This window comes from Suncus etruscus, chromosome 11, assembly GCF_024139225.1.
Source record: "Suncus etruscus isolate mSunEtr1 chromosome 11, mSunEtr1.pri.cur, whole genome shotgun sequence".
Taxonomy (NCBI): Eukaryota; Metazoa; Chordata; class Mammalia; order Eulipotyphla; family Soricidae; genus Suncus; species Suncus etruscus.
This window is the reverse complement of record NC_064858.1, coordinates 61,956,515-61,977,108: the sequence shown is the minus strand read 5'-3', so window position 1 is coordinate 61,977,108 and position 20,594 is coordinate 61,956,515.

The following is a 20,594-nucleotide window of genomic DNA, read 5'->3' as shown; positions in this document are numbered from 1 at the left end:
AACCCCTAAAAAAAAGAGAAAACCCTCCCTGTCAACCATTGCAATATTTCAGAAGCTTTAACTGTAACACCTTTTTGGTGCAGGGGGTTCCTCAGTGGGCCCAGCATGAGAACAAGCTCTTCTCAGGTTTGTTGAGATCTAGTCTGACACTAACCATGTTTGTTTTCAGTGATTAGGCAACCTTATCGGTCAGTAGATCTTATTACAGAAATAATGTCTTCTGCAAATCAGTGACTTTGCTGTCTGAACAGCAAACAAGAATATTTCCTGTCTTATTTAAATAAGAAGGCTTGCCTTTTAAGTTCTTGTGGACATTTAATGTTCCTCTCCTCCCTTATTGCTGTTTATTTCCTTCAGCACAAAGATTGGTAAACTAGGGGCCGGAGAGATAGCATGGAGGTAAGGCATTTGCCTTGCATGCAGAAGGTCGGTGGTTCGAATCCCGGCATCATATATGGTCCCCCGAGCTGCCAGGAGCAATTTCTGAGCGTAGAGCCAGGAGTAACCCCTGAGCGCTACCGGGTGTGACCCAAAAGCCAAAAGCCAAAAAAAAAAAAAAAAAAAAAAAGATCGGTAACTAGCCAGATTTTAATCCTGTTCTCCTTTTGGTTGATCAGCGGCTCATTCTATATGATTGGCTTATAGGAAAGCTAAGCGCATTTTCCGCTCACCCCTTCCCTGTCACATGAAGAATAAATAGTAAACAGTAGGGAACTACATATTGTTTCTACATCCTCTCCAGTGATTGCTTCATTGCCCCTATCATGCCATGGCCTCTATCCCATCGGACCCTGTAACTCGGTTCGTTCAGCACAGTCGTGTACCCTTCTCATTTTGAATCAGGCCCTGCTGGGTGGAAGAAGAACAATAAGCTATCTGGGCATCCTTTCCATTTGGTTTTAATCCTCTGTACTGCCCGCTGGGTTCAGGCTTGACCCTTTGGAAAGGTGACCACCACCTGTTACAATAAAATCACTGTCATCCCAACCACAAAAAAAAAAGAGAGAGAGAGAGAGAAATTCCTGGAACTAAGCTCCATTGGGAGATTTATAACACTGCTCTGGCACCAACTTGCGCCAGTTTTGATATGACAAAAAGGAAAGGACAACTTGACCTAAGACCAGGTTGTCCTATCATATCACCTAACACTAAATGGAAATCAGAAGAAGTATAGTCCTTTGAACTGTGAAAAATAAGAGCACCAACAACAGAAAACTGACTTTGACAACCGTGACTGAACAGAACCTACCTTGGGACCAATAAGGAAAACCCTAATCTAGGCTGTAGCCCAGGACTCCAACAACAACAACAACAACAACAACAACAACAACAAGATGCCTTATTGCAGAGGCCCAACCTGGACAACAGAGACTGAGCAGAACCTTTGGATCCATAATATCCTAGGCTTCGGCTTAGGGACTGCATGAAAACAGGGAGCAAGTGTTACAGAAGACTGAACACAACAATAATGATAAATAGGAACCTCTAGAACTGTAAAGACTCTATCCTAGACCCTGACCTATAACCTGCGCAAACACCAAGATCGCTAGCTACAGTGGCTTGATTTTCTCACACACAACTGAGAGGAAAGTTTCCTGGCACCACAAAAAAGCCTTTGGGATGGGGTAACGAGTATATATGGAGCCTGGGGTTGATCCCATGATGGTATGCTTCAAGGATTGGAGAAACCCTGAATCTCTTAGACCACAGGAATTCCCTTTCTTCCCCAATGCTTACTATGCCTATGCAGAAAAAAAAAAAAAGTGGTGGGAAAGCCAAACCCTGCCACTTCAGCATCCCTACTTTTTTTTGTTTTGTTTTGATTTGTTAGTTTTTTACTTTATTTTCCTTCTCTTTTCTCTTCCACTTTTTCTTTTTCACTCTTGTGGTTATTATTTGGTGGTTTATTTTTATTTTTATTTGCTGGGTGCATTTTTTCCTTTTTTCTTCCCATTTTTCCCCCTCTCTCTCTCTCTCTCTCTCTTTTGGTAGTTGTTACCAATTTTTTTCTCCCTTTTTTCTTATCCTTTTTATCTCCAATGACGGTGGAATGGATGCTCAAGCTACAACAAGCTGTAAAGTGGAGATCAGTTGCACTAGCATTCTGGGGGGAAACGGAGGGAGATATGGGATTCATGCTGGGAACAGGGGTGGAGGGAGGAGAGCACTGGTGGTGGGAATGCCCCTCATTCATTGTCACTATGTACCATAAATGATGCAGTGAAAGATTTGTAATGCACATTGGTCACAATAAAAATAAAAAAAATAGGGCCCGGAGAGATAGCACAGTGGCGTTTGCCTTGCAAGCAGCCGATCCAGGACCAAAGGTGGTTGGTTCGAATCCCAGTGTCCCATATGGTCCCCTGTGCCTGCCAGGAGCTATTTCTGAGCAGACAGCCAGGAGTAACCCCTGAGCATCGCCGGGTGTGGCCCAAAAACAAAAACAAAAATAAACAAAAATAAATAATAATAATAATAAAGAAAAAAGAGAAATTGAGAAATCAAAACTTAGATTTATAGAAGAGATTTAGACACAGAAAGAGAAAATGAGAAAGAGATTTATTATATAGAGAAAAGAGTTAGACATAGAGAAACAAAGAAAAATTTTAAATAGAAAATACTTGCCCTTTAAATACATAGAAAGTGAAAAACTCTGATAACCCCATCACTCCCCATCACAGAATTTGTGGCCTCTTTACCCTAAAGGAATGGAGTTTTTCACTTTCTTAGGCTAGGCACAGGATTTGTTTATTTGTTTTTGTTTTTGATTTTTGGGCCACACCCAGTGACACTCAGGGGTTATTCTTAGCTATGTTCTCAGAAATTGCTCCTGGCTTGGAGGACCATATGAGTTAATTTTTTCCCCTTAAACACTGTTTCATTTCTTTCCTATACTTGTCTCTCTGCTTTGGAGCTCCTAAATAACTGTCAAGAAGAGAAATGCAGCTGAAAACCACCCTGTGCAGACCTGATGACATACCCAGCTGAAGCACTTAACTACAGAAAACCGGAAAACTTTTTAGCCATCCCCTATTTACTCTGTGCAAGCTGTTCACAAAAAATTACAGCCCGAATCTGACCTACCTGGGACTACCTACCCTAAAACACTTTAAATATGAAAATAAAAGGGGAGATTAAGTCTTACAGTCCAGCACCAGCCATAAAAGAACCACCCCTTTAAGTAAGACCCTAATTGCGATTGGGTGGCTGCCACATTCCCACTCAGAAGAAGCACACACCAAAGTGTAGTGCTCTCCTGAAAAGGAATTATTTGCCAAAAAGGCCCGCTTAGAGCAGTCAAAATCACTTGACCCTTTGCATGGAGGGCTTGGCAATAATTCTAAATAGTGGCTATAACTATCTCTCTCTTTATTTTAAACCTTTATTAGAAATCAGGCCTTAGTAAATTCTTTCTAGGACAGTACTAATCCCACCAAAAAATCTCCCACTTAATAGCTCCCTGTAATTTTTCCTACCTTGGCGCCTAAATTTAGGTTTTTCCATAACTTAGCTTAAAACAAAGTAATTTTCACTTTTCCCCCCCGAAACTCTGAAACATTCCTCACATTCCACCTGATAATTACCTTTTCCTTCTGTTTTACCCAAAGCAAAGCGAACCCAAAACAAGCTGCCTTTTTCACCTTCAGTATTCAGCTCTTTAATATGCTAATCTAAGCCAGAGTCCTCCTTTCTTTCCCAGTTTCTTTGATGTCTAGAATTTGCACCCGCTTTTCCCTGCCTCTACCTTTTAAAAGCTGCCAGCTTAAAAAAAATTGTCTCTCGTTCCTTGTAAACGTGAGTCCCCATACTATCTGTGTGGTTTCATTCATTTCTACAATATATTTTCCGTCATTAGCCATTCCGCGTGCCCACCTTTTCCCGTGGAATTTTTCCCGAACTCCACGAAGGATTTGTTTGCAGGTGCTGTAGACTGCAAACAAAATTTGGCTCACAGCAGGTGGCTGAGTCTATAATCAACCCCCATCCACGGGAAGACTAGTGGTGGAGAATTAGTTGTTGGCCCTTAGAAGAAACAGTTGAAGGAGCAATCAGATTGAACTGTTTCTGTACCTGGCTACGGCTTTTCTCTCTGATTTGAACAGACCTGTGGCTACTTTCAGCTGTATCCTTTTATTTTACATCAAATACCTGTTGCTTTAACCAGGCCCTCAATCTGACCTTACCCTGGTCCCGAATCTCTCTCTCTCTCTCTCTCTCTCTCTCTCTCTCTCTCTCTCTCTCTCTCTCTCTCTCTCTCTCTCTCTCTCTCTCTCTCTCTCTCTCTCTCTCTCTCTCTCTCTCTCTTTCTTCTCTCCTCTCTCTCCCCTCTCTCTCCCTCCTCTTTCCTGTCTCTCTCCTCTCTCCTAGTCCCCCCCCCTCTCCCTTTTTTTCTCTCTTCTGGCCTCGGGATTTGCCATAGGCCCCTGGGCCTCTCTACTAAAAAAGATTGACATATTTGTCAGAATCATGCCTGCAAGGCCCGTGGACATCACCAGCTTGAGTCCATCTCTGACACCTTGGCTCTGACAGGGTGGGAGTGCCATTCCCATAGTGCTCTGGGGAGCATGTGGTGGTAGGGATCAAACCTGGGGCTCTCACATGCAAAACCTGAACATTAGCCCCATGAGCCACCAACTTACCGTTCAACAAGGTGTTATTTTTTTATTTTGGTTTTTGGGTCACACCCAGAAGCGCTCAGGGGTTACTCCTGGCTCTATGGTCAGAAATAGCTCCTGGCAGGCTCGGGGGACCATATGGGATGCCGGGATTCGAACCACCGTCCTTCTGCATGCAAGGCAAACGGTTTACCTCCATGCTATCTCTCTGGCTCCAACAAGGTGTTCTTAAAGATGCCAACATCTTCCCAAATGGCTAAATATTCCTCAAATCTCTCTGAGCTCAGGGCTCTGCTTCAGAAATCACTATGGAGGGATGCAAGAAACCATCTTTGGTACTGGGAAATGAAATTGGGTCGAGTACAAGCAAGACAAGAGACTTATCTTGCTGTTTCCTCCTTTGTTTATATATATTTGGTTTTTGGGCCACACTCCGCAGTGCTCAGGGGTTACTCCTGGCTATCTGCTCAGAAATAGCTCCCGACAGGCATGGGGGACCAGATGAGACGCCGGGATTCGAACCAACCACCTTAGGTCCTGGGTCGGCTGCTTGCAAGGCAAACACCGCTATGCTATCTCTACATGTTTTATATATATATATGTGTGTGTGTGTGTGTGTGTGTGTGTGTGTGTGTGTGTGTGTGTGTGTGTGTGTATGTATGTATATATATATATATATTTATTTATTTATTTTTTGGTCTTTGGGCCACACCCGGCGGTGCTCAGGGGTTACTCCTGGCTGTCTGCTCAGAAATAGCTCCTGGCAGGCACGGGGGACCATATGGGACACTGGGATTCGAACCAACCACCTTTGGTCCTGGATGAGCTGCTTGCAAGGCAAACACCACTGTGCTATCTCTCTGGGCCCTATGTGTTTATATATTTTTAATCTTACTTTACTTTTTGATGGGGATAGAGGTGGAACCTAGGGCTATACTTGCATGAGGGAGGGGCCTTTGCTACTAACTCACTTCCCCAGACCTGTAGCTACTTATTTATTTGCTCTCATACTTTCTGTTCCCTGGCAGCCCCTCTCCTTGATTTGCAGACTGCCTTTTCTGAAGTTTCTCTTAATAAAGATTTACTTCTTTTTTTTTTTTTTTTTTTTTTTTTTTGGTTTTTGGGCCACACCCGGTAACGCTCAGGGGTTACTCCTGGCTATGTGCTCAGAAGTTGCTCCTGACTCGGGGGACCATATGGGACACCGGGGGATCAAACCACGGTCTGTCCAAGGCTAGCGCAGGCAAGGCAGGCACCTTACCTTTAGCGCCACCCGGCCCCATGATTTACTTCTTTTTAAAACCCTTCCTAGATGCCTCTAGATGTCTCCTATTTTCACACTTTGAAAGATGCTTTATTTATTTATTTATTTTTGGTGTGTGTGTGTGTGTTTGGGTGGCGCTCAGGGGTTACTCCTGGTTCTGTACTCAGAAATCGCTCCTCGCAGGCTCAGGGATTCATATTGGATGCCTGGGATCGAACCTGGGTCTGTTCTTGATTGTGTGCAACCTTACCACTATGCTCTCTCTATAGCCCCTTTGAAAGATGTTTTGTACAGCCATGGCCCCTACGACCATCCTGGCTTAGCCAAGGCTCTAGCTACTGTGGTTAAGATGAGTGAACTGTCAGTCTTTCTGAGGGGCATGATCATGGTGGTCCCCTTGAGAGTCTCATGTCCCCCTTTGATGGCAGCTCAGTCCAAGGCACAAAAATACAAAAATAAGGGAGAGAAGGGAGAGAAGTTTATTACAGAATTAGATTTTGTCATACCTTCATCATGACTTCATCAAAGCCTGCAGTGAAGAGAAAGATTGATGACGAGCACAGACAATTTCAGGAAAAGTGGAAGACGCAGTATTTCTTTGTTGAGCACAGGAGCATTCCCACATACATGTCTTATTTTCTCAGAGAAAGTTGCAGTGCACAAGAAATACAACTTGAAACGCCATTATTCAACTAAACATGCTGAGGAATGTGCAAAATATCAAGGAAATGAGAGAGTCAAGCGGGTTGCCAGTCTTAAAGCATGTCTAATGAGGCAACAAGATTTCTTCAAGAAAGCAACCAAAGAGAATGTTTGCATCAGTTGAAGCTAGTTACATGGTTAGTGAGATGATTGCTAAGGCAGGGAAACCATTCACAGAACGAGAGTTTTTTTTTTTAAAAAATGCATGTTCCGGGGCCGGGCGGTGGCGCTAAAGGTAAGGTGCCTGCCTTGCCTGCGCTAGCCTTGGACGGACCGCGGTTTGATCCCCCCGGTATCCCATATGGTCCCCCAAGCCAGGAGCAACTTCTGAGCATATAGCCAGGAGTAACCCCTGAGCATTACCGGGTGTGGCCCAAAAATAAAAAAAAAAATGCATCTTCCTTTCTTGAGCTAGAGGCTAGCTCTAGCCAGCATGGGGTTTGGGGAGACCCCATGTGGAAGGCCTTCTCCCTAACTTGGGTGCGCTGGGAGCCTTGATAGGCCCCCAGGCGGCTAGACAAGGTGGGTGTGGGGGGGCCCTCCTGGATGGGGTCCCAAGCTTTCCCTGCCCTTCCCCCAGCACTAGGCTGGGAAGGGCACAGGGTGGGGGGCGGGCAGATCCTGGCTTCAGGCTCTCTATCTATTCTTTCTTGAGCTTGAGGCTAGCCTAGCCTAGCATGGGGTTTGGGGAGACCTCATGTGGAAGCCCTTCTCCCTAACTTGGGTGCGCGGGGAGCCTTGATAGGCCCCCAGCTGTCGCCTCTTCAACCCCGGCCTCCAGGCCTTCCTGGGGTGGTAGCCCAGGCGGCCAGAAATGGTGGGTCCTAACTTGGGGTGTGCTGAGATTTGCTCAGTTGCACTAAGTTTGTCACTGGCAATTTCTGACTAGTCTACATGTTGAAAACAGCGCAGGGGCTTGCGCCCCCGTGTGCACTGCATGTATTAAGAGTATTCCCTATTTTTATGCTATGTTTTGCGTATCCAGAATGTTCATTTTGTATTCTGCCCTTTCCCACACCCCTACAAAGCTCATTTTTACTCCTTCACTCTATCACCACCCCCCAAACATCACTAACCCACATTACTCTTTTTAACTTCAGTACTGCACAATCCTAATCACAGACCAAAGCCGTGCATTGTGTGTAACAACCTCCAACTATTTCAAATGACATAAAAGTCTTACTAAATATTCTCTTATACAGTGACGATTCTAACCACTTTTTATCTTCTCTTTATGAACGTTCAATAAAGAATTTTGGTAAGGGGCCGGGCGGTGGCGCTCGAGGTAAGGTGCCTGCCTTACCTGCGCTAGCCTAGGAGACGGACCGCGGTTCGATCCCCCGGCGTCCCATATGGTCCCCCAAGCCAGGAGCGACTTCTGAGCGCATAGCCAGGAGTAACCCCTGAGCGTCACCGGGTGTGGCCCAAAAACCAAAAAAAAAAAAAAAAGAATTTTGGTAAAAGAGTCCCCCAGTTTAATGTTTTTGAATGAACCATGTCATGGGGATTGTTGGACTTGTTCTTATGGCCCCCATATGCGCCAATAACGCCACGTGGCATTGTTCCTTTTTTGCATAGGCACATTAAAATGGGAAAATACTATACATACAAAGCAGATCTTATCTAATAGAGATTGGAACACACAATGCCCCTCATATTTTGGTGGGCCTATGCAAACAACAATTGCCACTCTACCACCGTTTTACTGTGCTCCTTTGACTCTAATCCTTAATAAAACCCACTTTTAAGCTTAACTTAAACTTAAATGCATGTACATGGAAATGTAAAATAAAAAAAATACTATGCCTCTAATGTTTAAGGAGTTACATAAGTTTTATGGCTTTAGGTTGCCTTGTGTGCTGCTAAGAAATTTTTTTTTTTTTTTGGTTTTTGGAACACATCGGGCGGTGCTCAGGGGTTACTCCTGGCTGTCTGCTCAGAAATAGCTCCTGGCAGGCATGGGGGACCATATGGGACACTGGGATTTGAACCAACAACCTTTGGTCCTGGATCAGCTGCTTGCAAGGGAAACGCCACTGTGCTATTTCTCCGGGCCCTAAGAAATATTATATTACAATCTGGGGACTTGAGGGACAAAGTATTTGTACATGGATTCTGTTTTATTTATCTTAATGTTCTTTGAATGAAAGTTCAAAGTTAAGATATCAGCAAGGGGACTTCTTCTGAGAATTATGTTATGGGTGATTGTCCTTCCACTGTAACTTTACCTTGTCCTCTTTCTCTGCATCTTTGTTCTCATAATTAAAAATTAAAAATTAAAAAAAATGCATGCTACAGGCTGCAAGCGTTATCTGTCCAGAAAAGAAAGGCCAGTTTAGCAAAATCAGCCTTTCTGCCAACACTGTGGCAGAGCGCATTTCTGACATGTCAAGTGACATTTATCATCAACTGTGTGAGAAAGCCAAATGTTTTGATGCATACTCAGCTGCTCTTGACGAGGGCACAGATATAACAGACAATGCGCAGCTCACAATTTATGTCCGTGGTGCTGATTGCAATTTTGAATTGACAGAGGAGCTGCTCACAATAATTCCAATGCATGGCCAGACCACTGCTAATGAGATATTTCGGCATCTATGTGATGTCATTGAGAAAGCAGGTTTGCCATGGAAGAGGTTTGTTGGAATAATAACCTATGGAGCACCATCGATGACAGGAAGGAAAAATGGACTGGTGGCACTTGTTCAAAAAAAACTTCAAGAGGAGGGTGTAGAGAAGGCCATTGCTCTTCACTGCATTATCCATCAGCAGGCCCTTTGCAGTAGATGCCTGCCATGTGACAATGTGATGTCTGTTGTAAAATGCATCAACCAAATCAGATCCAGGGGCTTAAAGCACAGGAGGTTCCATGCTTTTTTAGAGGAAATGGAGTCAGAATATGGAGATGTGCTCTATTTCACCGAGGTATGTTGGCTCAGCAGGGGAAATGTCCTGAAAAGATTTTTTGAGTTGAGAGAAGTGAAAGCCTTCATGGAGAAGGATGGGAATGCTGTTTCTGAGTTGAGTGATCACAAATGACTCATGGACTTATCTTTTCTTTTTTTTTTTTTTTTTTGGTTTTTGGGCCACACCCGTTTGACGCTCAGGGGTTACTCCTGGCTATGTGCTCAGAAATCGCCCCTGGCTTGGGGGGACCATATGGGACGCCGGGGGATCGAACCTCGGTCCTGATCCTTGGCTAGCGCTTGCAAGGCAGACACCTTACCTCTAGCGCCACCTTCCCGGCCCCGGACTTATCTTTTCTTGTTGACATCACACATAAGCTGAATGTACTCAACAAGATGTTACAAGGCCTGGGGCAGCTTATCAGTGCTGCCTATGACAACGTGAGAGCATTCTCCACAAAACTTGTGTTATGGAAATCCCAGCTCTCTCAGACAAACCTTTGCCATTTCCCAGTATGCAAGAAACTTGTGGATGCAGGCATACCATTCAGTGGTGAGAAATATGGTGATGCTATGTTTAAGCTAGAGAAGAAATCTGATCACAGATTGCAGACTTCAAAAGCACAGAGCCACTTTCCAAATTTTTGTGGACCCCTTTTCCTTTGATGTGCAAGATGCCCCTCCTGTGCTTCAAATGGAGCTCATTGACCTGCAATGCAACTCTGATCTCAAAGCCAAGTTCAGGGAGATTAGTGGAAAAGCAAACATGCATGGGCAATTTTTGAGAGAATTGCCCCTCAGCTTCCCTGAGCTTTCCCGAATGTTCAAGTGCACCATGTGCTTTCTGGGCGCACGTATTTGTGTGAAAAGTCATTCTCCACATTGAACTTCAATAAGTCAAAGTACAGGTCTAGACTTAATGATGATCATCTTCAAGCCATACTGAGGGTCTCAACTGCTTCCTCTCTAAAGCCAAATGTGGTTCAGATTTGTGAGAAGAAGTGCTGTCAAGTCTCTGGCAGCAAGGAATAGGCAAAAGATGCCATGTTCAGAAGAACTGTTCATGATCTTCACTCAATGTTCTATTCACGTTCAGAAGAAATAATCAAAACTGTTAATAACGCCGTTTAAAGACTTTTTTTTTTGTGAAATCCCTTATGCGGCCCTGCCTCACCCAGACTTTGCCTCCTGCGGCCCCCAGGTAAATTGAGTTTGAGACCCCTGCTGTAAGGTCTCTTGAGCCTGCCAACAGTGATTCCTGAGTGGAGTCAGGATTAGGCCTGGAGTACCACTGGTTGTAACCCCAAAACAAAATATAAAAAACAAAACTCAAGAACAAATCACTGGGGTCCGGGTGGTGGCACTAGAGGTAAGGTGCCTGCTTTGCCTGCACTAGCCTTGGATGGACCGCGGTTCGATCCCCCAGTGTCCCATATGGTCCCCCAAGCCAGGAGCGACTTCTGAGCACATAGCCAGGAGTAACCCCTGAGCATCACCAGGTGTGACCCAAAGACCAAAGACCAAAATAAATAAATAAATAAATAAATAAAAAAAAATAAAAAAAGAACAAATCACTCTGACATGGGATGTCTATAAAAATAGAAACTTATGAATAGACGCAAATAATATATAATCTCTGTATGTTTCCCCTTAATTGTTTTGTGTTACTGAACCTTTAAACAAAAATTGCTAACTCTTAGGGATATAAAAATAGATTGATAATTTAATATATGTATGCCGAGGCCAGAGAGATAGCATAGAGGTAAGGTGTTTGCCTTGCATGCTGAAGGATGGTGGTTTGAATCTCGGCATCCCATATGATCCCGAGTCTGCTAGGAGCAATTTCTGAGCATAGAGCCACACCCCTCACACCCTTGAGTGCAGCTGTGTGTGACCCAAAACCAAATATATACATACGTACATACATAATACATACATACATACATATGTATGCCAAATGAAACTTTTTTGTTATCGACCCATTTTCCAGCTACACATTTATGTGCTTATTGAAATATGAATATATGTGCTCATGTATATCTATGATGTGGTTTTCCCACACTCAAATATGAACTCTGTAAGGTAGGCACTTGTTTTTATTCACTGCTATCGTCTCAGAGCAAAGAGAGAAAGTTCAAGATTTAGTAAGTGTTCATTAAATGTTTGTTTTTTTTGTTATTGTTTATTTTTTGGGACACACCCAGAGGCACTCAGGCAATATTCCTGGCTCTGCACTCAGGAATCAATCCTGGCAGGTTTGGGGGGACCATATGGGATATTGGGGATTGAACCCAGGTCTGCTCCATGCAAGGCAATCCAGCTGTGCTATCACTTCAGCCCCTCAATAAATGTTTTTGTTCAAAAATGAATTCATGGGCCGGAGAGATAGCATGGAGGTATGGTATTTGCCTTTCTTGCAGAAGGATGATGGTTCGAATCCTGCCATCCCATATGATCCCCTGCCAGGGGCGATTTCTGAGCATAGAGCCAGGAGTAACCCCTGAGTGCTGCCAGGTGTAACCCAAAAACCAAAAAAAAAAAAAAAAATGAACTCATGGGGTCAGAGAGATAGCATGGAGGTATTTGCCTTGCATGCAGAAGTACAGTGGTTTGAATCCTGGCACCCCATATGGTCCCCTGAGCCTGCCAGGAGCGATTTCTGAGTGCATAGAGCCAGGAGTAACCCAAGAGCGCTGCTGGGTGTGATCCCAAAAAACAAAAACAAACAAACAAACAAACAAAAAAAACAAACCCAAACTCATGTAGTTTCCCTTCCCTTGTCCTTGTTTGTGCAATGGCCGATTTGGGGAATCAAATGTACCCAGATACTTGGTATTCAGATACCTGGTACTATGACACCTGGTTCTTACATATTGTTTAGTGCTTGGGTCCCAAATGGCAGAGTCTATGGTACATGCTCCACATGTTAGGCAATGCTGGGATCCCTGTCTCCCACCTGGAAAGAAGGCTCACTGCACTACTGAGCCATACCTGAGACCCTTATGAATATTGTGACTTAATAGACACAGTTATCTAATATCCATTAGGTCTACTACTGTTGAATGAATACACAAATTAATGTGGTGCCCAGGGTTAAATCTGATCAGCCACTTGAAAGGTAAGCATTGTAAACCTCAGTACTATCTTACTGACTCCTAAAATCCTTTTTCCTTATGTTTTCTATAACCTGTGGGACTTTTTGTTCATTTTTGGATCACACCTGGTAGTGTTTAGGGCTTATTCCTGGATCTGAGATTAAGAATCACTCCAAGCAGCCTCCAGAGACTATATGTGGTGACCAAGATCAAACCTAGAAATATCACATACAAAGCAGCATCTTATCTGCTCTATTATGGCTCCAGCCCTCGGATCACTTTTTTTTTTTGGTGGGGGGGGTCACATCTGATAGTATTCAAGGTTACTCCTGCTCTGTATTCATGAGACTATGTGGTGCTGGATATCAAATCTGAGCCTCCCATATCAAAAACATGTACAATAACAACCTTTTGAATTATGTTACTGGCCCCTAGGGGAGCACTTTGAAGCAGCCCACATGGTGGTTCTAAAACTGCAGTGATATTAGAACTACTCATAGAGATGGCTATTCAATTAGTCTCATTTAATTGTTCATTCAGTCATTTCGAGTAAGGTAAACCCCTCATTCTCTTATATAAAATGTGAAATTGTTATAGCCATCCAGAGGAGTTACGATTAAAGCTCAAATAGTAAAGAAATAAAGAGAAAGATAAAAATAGCCTCTATGAAGGGTTCTATCAGGTTCCCTTGGCTTCTCGTTATTGTCCTTCAGATTTGGAGCTTCAGTTCTTATACATTATTCATATTTTGGTGTGATTTCCTCTTCAGTTCTGATCTCTACTTGGAGGACCAGATTTATTTTCTAAATACATACTTAGCAGTATTACTTGGGTGTTACACAGAGAGATGACTCAGAATTGTGCCCCTCAGCTGTTGTGACTCAGGGATCAAGATAAATTCAGTTAAAACATGGGAATAATTTTCTCACATTTCCTCTCCTTCTGCTTCCACCTGTAGTCCCTGACCAAGTCCTTAGGGTTAGTTTTACTTATTTCATCCACCATTGTCTCAAAATGGTTACACATGTCCTTTCCTCCTTATTCATTCCCCACCTTGCAGCTAGAATAAAAATCTTTTATCATTGCAAATTGGATCATGTCCAAAAGAATCCTCCCCTACTGTTCAGAGGCTTCCTTTGCGTTTAGGATTAAATTCAAAGTTTCAGTGTGCCCTCAAGATTCTGCTATCCAAAAAAGTTCAGGAAACTGAATAGAAAAGAGGAGCTTTATTGTGTGGCCACAAATTATAGTTAAGAAGAACAAACATCAGCATATACTGGAGACTAGCTCCAAATAGAGGGTTTGGAGTCTAGTTTTGTGCCCAAAAGTGACAGGGTGTCAAAGCAGTTTATACATAATCTAGTTGTTTTTCAGGAAACTCTTTCATAGTCATGAGGGAGAACTGTAAGGAATGGATAATGAACAAACATGGCATGTTTGGGAAATGTCAGAGAAATGTCTCTGAGTGTGTGATTTAGTGCAATAAGGAAGGAGGGGGCCGGATTGGTGGAGCAAGTGGTAGGGCGTCTGCCTTGCACATGTTAACCTAGGACAAATCGTGGTTCAATCCCTTGGCATCCTATATGGTCCCCCAAGACAGGAGTAATGTCTGAGCGCATAGCCAGGAGTAACCCCTAAGCATCACTGGGTGTGGCCCCAAACAAAAAAAAAAAAAAAAAAGAGGAAGGAACTAATGTTTGAGTAGGGCTCCATTGCTCAGTCTCCAGTGGCCAGTACTGGCCGATAATGGACTTTAATGGCTGATAACCAAGAGAATGCAGCAGGTCAAACCCAAAGCATCCTCCCAACTATAAGCCAATCTAACTTAGTCTTTGCTAACCTGAGTCCTAAATTCTCTGGAGAAAGAGAAGGATGAGAAGAAGCAAAGTTGCAAACTGCTTTGCCAGTTTCTACTACCACCACTCAGCCACTGGACCCGCTCTCATGGGCTTGAGTAAGCTGTCCTCAAACCTGCAGCTTCCGGCCCTCCCAGTGTTCGAGTCACCCTGTCACCTCACTCCTTTGTCACCTGACCTATTCCTCATTCTTGAATGCTCAGATTAAATGTCACTTCCTTAAAGAAATCTTTTCTTACTGTCCAGAGCCCATAAATCATTCTGTTACACTCTCCTAACTCCCAGAATTTTTCCCCCTAGCAATCATCACAACAATGATTAAAACATATCTTTCCATATGACACACGCATCATATCTGAAGCTGCCAGAAGTTGACACTGTATTTGTCATCATCATTGCCTGCACAAACCAGCTGAGTGTCCCAGCAGATGACATCACTGCAGCCAATTTCATCCAGATTTAGTCTCATGGTTGAAATTGAACAAAGATTTGGATTGCTACATGAGGCTTAAAAGATCTCAAAACATACACACTCTGTCGCAAAGGGCGCTGTGTCCACAGAGGTTGAAACACAAACCAACCCCCCATGAAACAAAAGGTCACAGAAATCATCTTTTCTCTCAATACAATAACCACCAGAGACAGCACAGCATTTTGTTTCTTTATTCTTTTGCCATGCCCAGCGGTGATGCTCAGGAGTTACTCCTGGCTCTGTGTTCAGAAGTCGCTCCTGGCAGGCTTGGGAACCATATGGGATGCTGGGATTTGAACCAGGGTCCGTCCTGTGTTGGCGGTGTGCAAGGCAAACGCCTTCCTGCTAGGCAATAGTGGCAGCATTTTTTAACTAGGGAAGCGGATGAGCTCTCTTACAAAATCTTAAATGCTCTGAAATACAAAGGGAGTAAAACAATGATCAGGGTTGAAGTTTTCAAGAGCTGCGAATTACCTTCCTACCTCCCGAAAACAGCGTAACTAAAAGAACAAAAACAGATATTTGGAAATACAATCAAAACACTGATTTTCCACGTTCTCATAAGGATGCTTCTCTTCCTACTGAGCTTTGGAGGTTGAATACCTGAGAAAGCCTCCAGAGAAGCCTAAGACAGAGGGGCTGAAGGATGCTACAAAAGCAGTTCCTTCTCAAGATGAAGGTCAACATGCAGTTTGACCGGGGAAACAGAAACAAACAACTGGGTCAATACCGGCTTTGGTGTCTCTCAGCACCCGAAAAGCTGCTACTAGTTTTTTGTTTTGTTTTGTTTTGTTTTGTTTTGGGCCACACCTGGCCCACACACTCAGGGGTTAGTTACTCCGGGCTCTGTGCTCCGGAACCGCTCCGGGCAGGCTCGGGGACCGCCTGAGACGTTGGGATTCCAATCACAGTCTGCCGTCTGTCCCGGACGGGCTGCTTGGCTGCGTGCAAGGCGAAGGCCATACCGCTGTGCTATCTCTCCGGCCCCGCTGCTCCCACTTTTAACTCAAGAGTTGGAGGAAGTTTGGGCGGGCGGGCAAAGAAAGGTCTCCCTAACTGTCGGTTTCGAGGGAGTCTCCCTCGTTCAGCGTTCACGCACGAGGACCGGCGCCGGTCTCCGCTGCCCGGAGCCTCGAGGGAAGGCTGGGCCCCAGAGTCGCGTCGGGCTTTCTGCCGCAACTCGGCCTCCTTCGAGGCATCACATCGCCTGGATTCGATGACGAGTCGGGCACCGGGGGAGGCTGGTTCCGGGCACCACGGGCACCTCGGACTGCTCCCTCCCGCTGGGAGGAGCCCTGGGAGCTGGCCCAGCCTCGGCGCCCCGGGGCTCGGCCTCCCCTCGCGGACCTCCGCACCCCGGACGCGCGGGGCTCCGCCTGCGGGTAGGCCCGAGCGCCCTCAGTCTGGGTGGGACCCGCCGGTCTGCGCGAAACGCGCCACGGACGCCTCGCCGGGAAGCCGAGTCCCAGCGCAGGGTTCGGACCTGGCGCGGGTGCGTGGGCGGTGGGATGCGCGGGTGGGCTGGGGAAGCGGCCGCGGCCTTCCGTCCCGGGGGGCTGCCCGGCAGGCGCGGAGCCCCCGCCGCATCAGGGTCCCGCGACGGCGGCGGCGGGCGCGGCGAGGGTCGGGCGGGCCGGGCTCCAGGCCGCCGCCCCCGCGGCCACATCACCAGGCGCCGCGCTTCCCGGGTTGGCCGCGCATGCGCGGGGTTGCCGGCTGTCAGCGGCCCGGACGACGCGGGGCGGCGCGCGAGCAGGACGGAGCCGCGGGCCGGGGCCGCCACCGCCGCCGCCGCCGCCGCCGCCTCCTGGTGGGCACCTAGCGAATCGCGCTGCCGCCCCTGCCCGGCGCCTCCCGGGCGGCTGGCCGACGGACGCGCCCCGGGCAGGTGGTCCCCGAGGGCGAGCGAGGCGGGCGGACGCGGCGCCGGCTTCGGCGCTCCCAGGTACGGGAGGGCGGCGGCGGGCGAGGGCGGCGGGGCCCATCCAGCCGCCGTGCCGGCTCCGGGCCCTCGGGCGGCGCCGGGCACGGCTCCGCTTCGGGCGCGCGGCCGGACCGGGTGAGCGCCGGCGCCCGCGGCTGGGCTGCCCGGGCGGCTCCGAGGGATGCGGCCAGGTGAGCCGGAGAAGACGCTGCGAGGCAGGCGCGGGCACACCCCCAGCCTTGGCCGCGGGCGTGGCGGTGGCTCGGTGTCCCCGGGCTTTGCATCCCCTGAGAGAGCAAGCGGGAGGGGAGAGAGACAGAGACCGACGGAGACACTGACAGCGAGCGAGCGAGCGGCCCCTAGCTACCACTGAGCCTGGCGAGATGGCCTAGACTGGAGAGGCGACTCCTCTCGGCCAAGGAAGAGTTTGAGATTCTCTGGGCGACCAGGAATCGACCCTGTCAGGTGCGACTTTGTGCTGCTCTCGTGAACTTTGCAACTGGCACCGCTATCCAGAACGCTGTCTTCTGGGAAGGGGCACCCCTGCCCCAGGCCCGCCTATTTCTTGTCTGTATGGATGTTCCCACTCTGGAAATCTCATAGGCACGGATTTCTTCAATATGTGACTTTTAGTATCAGTCTTCTTTTACTTACTTTACTTCCAACTAATTTTCAGGGTGTACAGGTTTTTGTTTTGTTTTGTTTTGGTTTGGTTTTTGGTCACATCCGGCAGCACTCAGAGGTCACTCCTGGCTCTATGCTCAGAAGTCACCCCAGGCAGGCTCGGGGGACCATATGGGATGCCGGGATTCGAACCACCGTCCCTCTGCATGCAAGGCAAATGCCTTACCTCCATGCTATCTCTCCAGCCCAAGGTTTTTTTTTTTTTTTTTTAATGAAAGAATATTCCATGGCATCAATGTAACACAGTATCAGAGTTCAGGTTACCCATTATTCATGGATGGACAAATTTTTCTACTTCGTATGTGTCGACGTGTTTTAATTTTTGTGAGTATATATGTTTAAATTTTCAAGGCGCTAGCCTTTCCCAAAGTAGCTGCACCATTTTACGTCCTACCAAACTCTGTGGGTTCCAGTTTCTCCATAGCTTCATCAATACTTGTCCAAGGTCTTATTTTCATCTTAACGGGGTATGGATGGGGAAGTTGAGGCCAGATAGTGTGAGATGCTCAGGATCTGTTTCTGGCTCTGTGCTTGGAAGTGACCTTTGGTGGTCCCGGAGACCATACACAATGCCTGGGATTGAGCCAGGTCCTGCCACATACAAGTGTCAAATTATAGCCATTTTGCTGGAACCAAAATAGAATTGATTCGCTATTGACTGATCATGTTGACTACTTCCCCCTTTCTTTATCTTTGGAAAAGTGTATATTGAACTATTTTGCCAGTATCCAGTTGAGCTGTCTTTCTATTGTTTTATATTACTTGATGTACTTGATGTAGGGAGGAGGGGGATTCTAGGTGTTGGAGATATCAGATATTTAGAAAAGTCTATAATACCAATACAAAACAGTATAATGCTTGTACTTGGGCAAAGCTGGCTATGTGATTTCTGTCTTTTAGAATACCCTCTTGATTCTTTTGTTTAGTTATGTTTTTGGGGTCACAGCCGGCGGCGCTCAGGAGTTACTCCTGGCTCTATGCTCCTGGCAGGCTCGGGGGATGCTAGGATTCGAACCTGGGTCCATCCTGTGTAGGTCGCGTGCAAGGCAAACACCACTGTGCTATCATCACTCCAGCCCCGACCCTCTTGATTCTTGAACAGCTCTCATGCCTTTCCCCTTTCTGGTTTCTTAAAAACTACTAAAGGTAGTTATCAGTTATGAGAAACCACACATAAATGGCATTTTCAATATGTGCTGCACTTGGCTTGAAAACTCCCAGTTAACATTTTAATTAAAAATTATTTTGGTGACTAGCTAAAGGAATTGATCAAAACTACAACACAATTGACTCAATTCAAATGTCCGATGCCCAAGGCAAAGTAAAAAAGATCTTGTTTTCCTAAGTTTGTTTGTTTATTATTGCTACATTCTTTTGTGGGTGAAATATTTTTGATAGCATTGAAGTTAAAATCCATTTAGAGCAGAATGAATGCTGCTATGCTTCTCCATTTTTGACTACACAAGAAAATTAAGCATTAGGAGATGGAGAGATAGTGTAGCAGGTAGGTCATTTGCCTTACATGCAACTGTCCTGAGTTTGATCCCCAGAATCCCATAAGATCCCCTGAGCACTACGAGTAACCTCTGAGCATCACCAGATGTAGCCCCCAAACAAAACCAAAAACAACAAAACAAAAAGATTATACTTGGGGCCCTAGTGACAGCACAGTGGTTAAGGTACTTGGCTTGCATGTGGCTGACCTGACTTTGATCCCTGGCATCCCATATGATCCCTTGGGCACCACCAGGAGTGATTCCTTGGTGCAGAGCCAGGAGTAACTGATGAGTACCACGAAGTGTGACCCAAAAACCAAACCCCTCCCTCCCCCAAAAGAAAGGGGCGGGAGATATAGCACATTAGTAGGGTGTTTGCCTTGCAAGCAGCAGACCCAGGACCGATGGTGGTTCAAATTACAGCACCCAATATGGTCCCCCATGCCTGCCAGGTATGATTTCTGAGCACAGAGCCAGGAGTAACTCCTGAGCACTGCCGGGTGTAGCCCAAAAACCAAAAAAAAAAAAAAAAAAAAAAAAAAAGTACCCAGTATTACTAAGGTCTTTATGACAAAAGCTACCAATTATGACATCACCCTGACTCTCAAAAATAAAAGTCATTAGGGGGCCGGAGAGATAGCATAGTGATAGAGTGTATGCCTTGCAAGCAGCTGATCCAGATGGACAGTGGTGGTTCGAATCCTGGCATCCCATATGGTCCCCCGAACCAGGAGCAATTTCTGAGTGCAGAACCAGGAGTAACCCCAGAGTGTGACCCCCTAAAAAATGTCATTAAAATTATTTTTTGTTTGTTTTTTGGGACACACCCAGAAGTGTTCAGGCGTTACTCCTGGCAAGCTCGAGACAGTATGGGATTCCAGGGATCAAATCCCTGGTCAACCATGTGCAAGGCAAATGCTCTACCTATTGTGCTATCACTCAAACCACCCAAAATTTTTTTGTTCGTTTCTGTAGTGCAGCACAGTAGTTTTTATTTAAGCTTACATAGACAGATGTGAGTGGAAGAAAAAAGAGGAACTATATGTTCAAGAGACAGTGGTAAAAGCAATCTCAAACACAGAGACAAGCATATGAGATAGTTTGAAAGAACAGACCTCATTTTGTCTCTTATTGTATCATGATATATCAAAAGTGTATAACCAAATTTCAGAAAAGTAATAGAAAACAAAATGAAAGGTTTTATAATGAAGTGATAGATAATTAAACAAGAAAGATGAAGAGGGTTCAGAGAGAGATCAAGGGACTGAGCACCTGCTCTGCAATGTGGGAAGCTCAGGTTGGATCCAGCACGACTTTGTGTCCTGAAATTCATTGTCAAAAAGTGCCTCTCACTTGGGACCAGAGCAAGATAGTACAGCAGGATGGATGTTTGCCTTGCATGCAAATGACCTGGGTTCAATCCCTGGCATCGCATCTGGTGCCCCAAGTTCTTCAGGAGTGATTTCTGAGTGTAGAGATAAGAGTAACCCCAAAGCACCACTGGGTGTGGCCCAAAAACCAAAAGAAAAAAGTGTCCCTCCTTGGTTACTTCATAACTATCTCTGATTTTCTATATATA